Raw genomic sequence first — 5,000 nt, forward strand, 5'->3', positions numbered from 1 at the left:
GGCATGCGTTTAAAAAAAAAAATCATCGTTATCATCATACAATACGATGTCATCACGATTCGCTTGCATTTACATTTCATGATATATCATATGGTACGAGGATATCTGTATATTTCGGTGATATCAAGGCGTGGAATTTAATTGTTGGTTTCCGATCATTTCGCGGTCGCGTTCGTTCGAAGAAACGTGGCAGCGTGCTTGTTTGACGTTAACGAGCATTTGTACGATCGTCAAATCTCTTTTTGGACTATTAACAGAATATCGATTACGTATTGTATCAATAGTGTCTCTCTTTACATATTTTTGTTCGTCTTCTTCTCTCCCATATTTTTTTCCTTTTCTTTTTGTTTGTTTTTTTTTCTCTTCTTCTCCTCCTCCTTCTTCTTCTTCTTCTTCTTCTTCTCTCTTTTTCTTTCCTTCAAATTAACAGTCGGACAAATATTTCTTGCTTAACCTATCAAATTAACTATGGCCGGTAACGATAAATCATCATTAATTCTTATCGCGATAGAGGAGCGACGGAGATAGATAGATTTTTCTCTCGCCATTGAATCGCCGATTATGCAGTATCATTATTATAATAATAATAATAATAATAATTGGCAAAAGAAGCAATAATAGAAATATCAGTTTGGCATTACTGTACAACGATAAGTCTATTGCGATCGTTACTTTGCTAGTCTAGCAAATGATAAGGAAACGTATGAATAAAGGAAAATGAATAGATAACGATGCGGCGGCGAACAGTCCAGATTACGTAATTACTTTCCTCTCTGATATTATCGAAATAATCAAGATTATTGACACTTTCAATTTCGATTAAAAAACTTGCGCGGTTATGGCGACGATTTTATTAAAACTGTAATACTAATATACCATTCGTTTTACTATTTCGTGTACCAAATGTAATCTCGTTCGTGTTTCGTATATTATTCGTATATCTCTCTTCGTCCTTTCATCGATTACAATCCGCGTCTGAATATATCGAAACGACGCGAACGTTTTCGTTTGTTACTCTTTTTCATCTTCTTCTTCATCATCTTCTATTTCTCTTTTTTTTTCTCTCTTCTCTTTTCTCTCTCTCTCTCTCTCTCTCTCTCTCTCTCTTTTCTCTTTTTTTTTTTTCTTCCATTCTTTCACGCTAACGCGCGCGCGGACTTCTCTCTAAATCTTTTATCGGCATCTCGTAATTCTACGGACTTTAGCCGTTAAGCTGCTTCGTTATAAAAAATTTACAGCTTATTTGTTTTGCAAATACGTACGAAAGAGGATGTGATAGGATGGCCAAGTTATCACTTTTTACGATTTGCCGTTATTTGACCCGTGAAGAACGAACAGTACATATATGTACATATAACATTACGATGTTGCAGCCATATCATTACCTTGCGAGAGATCGATGATTTCTTTATTATCAATTTGCCACGAATGCGAAATGTGCGAACGAATTTTTTTTTTTTCCTTTTTTTTTTTTTTTTTTCAAGTCTTCTGTTTTTCTTTTTTTCTACTTGTCTTCTTTTTTTTTTTTGTTTTTCTTTTTTTTTTTTTACTTGTTTGTTTTCTTTTTCGTTTTCTTTAAAAGGCACACGTCCCCTCCAACCACCCCTCAATTTTTTTCTGACTTTTCTCGGAACACTGCTCAGATACAGATACAGAGAGAGAGAGAGAGAGAGAGAGAGAGAGAAAGGGAGAAAGGGAGAGTCAACGAGAAAGGGGATACCTTTTGTCGTCGCGTTGATCTCTTTCGTTAACCAAATCGAATAAAAGCAAAAGTGAGAAAGTAGAAGAGGAAGGAAAAGAGACAAGATCGTGACAATTCCTACGATCCGCGCGATCTCTGTGTTTCCTCACTTCTCGACCTTTTCCACCCCTTCTTCGTGAGAGAAAATTTTCGCGAGTGTGTTCCGGGGAAAAGGGAAAATCCAAAGGGGTGGTACGCAATTTGGGATTATCGTGATTTTCGAGCTGAGAAACTGTTTGATTATAGAAAATGCAAAAGTAGGAAAAAAAGGAGGAGGGAAGGGAAATATATATATATATATATATATATATATATATTATTTATAAGGGAAATATAAATATATATATATTTACACACATGAAAAGAAAAACAGAAAAGAAAAGGGAAAAAAATTATTAAGGATGAAGAAAAAAAAAGGAAAAAAAAAAAAAAGAAAATAAAAATGAAAAAAAAGAAAAAAGAAAAAAAAAAGAAAAAAAAAAAAGAAATGCTTCTTTCAAAGTCTGCTAGCCGTGCGTCTGCTAGCTAAAGCGCGTCTCGACGTTGAGCAAATTCAGGTGCGGCCCTGTTTCGTCGATTAATATTTGAACGGCTGGCTTATACTAGGTTAGTACTGAAAAAGTTATCGTGGTGGGTGCGAGGGCAGATAGAGGAGAAAGAGGGGGATAGAGAGGGCAGAGATGGAGGGGCAAGGCAGGACAGAGACAGAGAGAAAAAGAGAAAGAGAGAAAGAGAGAGAGAAAGAGAGAGAAAAGACGAGGCGTGGTAGTGGGGGGAGGGGGTGGCGAGGGGACCGTTGATAAAACCACAGATGTTATCCGCGAAATTCAAGGTCTCTCTATCTCCGACGAACGTGGCCAACTAAAAATACGACGACCTTGGTGCGCCACTCACGTTCCTACCGCGCACTGCGAATCATTAGACACATTAAATTATACGACGCTCGTCCCACAAGCAAGCAAGCAAGCAAGCTAGCAAGCAAGCAAGCAAGCAAGCAAGCAAGCAAGCAAGCAAGCAAGCAAGCGAGAAAGCAAGCGAGCAAGCAAGAGAACGAGCGAGCAAGCGAGCGAATGTCCGACGACATCTACGAGGCAAGCTTTTCTCGCGAAACCAATATTTTCTTCGCGAGCCCATTTTCTACGTGTTTAATTTTCTTTTTCCTTCCTTTATTTTCTCTCTCTCTCTCTCTCTCTCTCTCTCTTTCTGTCTCTTCCATTCGTACTTTATCTCTGTTTCTCTATTCGTCTTCCTCTTTCGTTTTCTCTCTTTTATTCTATCTTTCTCTCTCTCTCTCTCTCTCTCTTTCTCTCTCTCTGTCTCATTTTTTTTTTTATTTTCTTCTCTCCTTGTTCTACGAAAAGCAGCCTCCTACCAAGAAACATCGAGTCGTCGAGTTGCACTTTTTAACGCGAACGCGAATATATAGACTTGGACGGTGCAAGATACACGCTCGAAAGGCGAGCACTAAAATAGATTTATGCTGCCGTCGGCCGGCGCGTTTTAGAAAAGAACTCTATATATCGTGCCTTTTATTCGTCCCGAGTAGTAATACCAGTGAATTTTCGGTTACGGTTACACACTCGGCTGCTTGGACGTTTTGGAATATGTAGTATGAAAACTTTCGAAGAGACTTTTTATAGAGACTTTGATAGTTCCTCTCGTCATCGCCATAGTTCGATATTAAATAATATCTAATGTTTTAAGTGAAATATTATAAACTATATGATTTTCATAATCGTTTCATTTCGTTTGTAAATTCATTATTTATTCTTTTAATTCGTTGCCCATCGAGTAACGAGAATTAAAGTTGCAAGGAGTCCCTAAGTTTTGGCAACGTTTCAAAAGTTTAACGCGATAGCAGGGTCGATGGTCTCTTTCTCTCTCTCTCTCTCTCTCTCTCTCTCTCTCTCTCTCTCTCTCTCTCTCTTTCTCTCTCTTTCATTCGATATTTCTTGCGTGGGATCTTCGCGAATATAGCGAATTGCTATCGCATTCGGCCGATGACGTAGGTGAACATCATTCTCTTTCTCTCTCTCACTCTCTCTTTCTCCTTCTCTCTCTCTCTCTCTCTCTCTCTCTCCTTTCCCTCTCCTCTTCATCTACCCTCCCCCTACCAATGCATTGTTTCTTATTAATTCACGCGAATCATTGCATTTATACGTCTTCTAATATATCGTTCTCTATTCCAATATTGTATATGCACTATTCAAGATTTATTGAAATGCGATTAATATTAATGTAAGAATAGAAGTAAGATCAAGTATATAGAAAAGAAAAATGAAGATGGAAGGCGCATGGGGTGGGGTGGATGGGTGGATGAATGTAGGGGGAACGAAAGTGGGAGAAGGTTTGATTAGAGAAGATATTACGTCGTCAGAATTGAAGGGAATCGATGCGATGTCCCGATTCTTTTTCTTTCTCTTTTTCTTTTTTCTTTTTTCTTCTTTTCGTTTCTTTTTTTTTTCTTTTTTTTTTTTTTGTTTTTTCTTTTTCCATTTTTTCTTTTCACATATACCGATATAATAAACGTCCCTTTTTCGTCCTTATTTCTACAGAAATAAATTCCTTCTGTATCGGTCCCCGGTTGGGTTTTCTATGCATGTCCATCGATAAATCGGAATTCTTTAAACGTTCTTAATGCTTAACGTCGTTATATAAAAAAAGAAAAAAAAGAAGAAAAGAAAAGAAAAAAAAGAAAATAAGAAAGAAGATAGAAGAGAAAAAGAAAGAACTTAATAGAAAAATGATTAAAAAAATAAAGAATATATATATATATATATATATACATATATGGGATTTCTGTCACGAGAGAAAATCTGTTCGTTAAATAGATAGATAGAGGAAGGTAGAGAGAGAGAGAGAGAGAGAGAGAGAGAGAGAGAGAGAGAGAGAGAGAGAGAAAGAGAGAGAAGCGATAACTTCGTTGGTAAGACCGAGACTTCTTTGTTCATCTCAACGACGACCATCGAAAGAGAGAAAAAGAGATATATATCTTTCATAGCTCGACCGCGAAAGTATTCAAATTCGTGAAAAACTTTCTTTCGTTGCGATCACTTCTATCGCGTTATCTTCGAAGTTTATTTCGTACGGGAACAAGGTCCGTCCGTGTATATATTCATCATCATCATCGTTAATTTTTCTAATCTCAGAGTTCTCGCGAGATAGAGATATCAGAATCGAGTTAGGACCGGTTCGTCATTCGTACTATCCTTCATCTTGGAGAAAGGTCTTTGTACCTTGGTATCAAATTTTTCGCTGT

General features: G+C 37.2%; 1 protein-coding gene across 8 annotated transcripts in view; it reads left to right on the forward strand.

Annotated features, from left to right (window-relative positions):
- Positions 1–5,000, forward strand: part of LOC124950682 (broad-complex core protein isoforms 1/2/3/4/5-like) — a 38,107-nt gene that overhangs the window by 22,974 nt on the left and 10,133 nt on the right. The gene's annotated exons all lie outside the window — the stretch shown is intronic.

Source organism: Vespa velutina, chromosome 7, assembly GCF_912470025.1.
Source record: "Vespa velutina chromosome 7, iVesVel2.1, whole genome shotgun sequence".
Taxonomy (NCBI): Eukaryota; Metazoa; Arthropoda; class Insecta; order Hymenoptera; family Vespidae; genus Vespa; species Vespa velutina.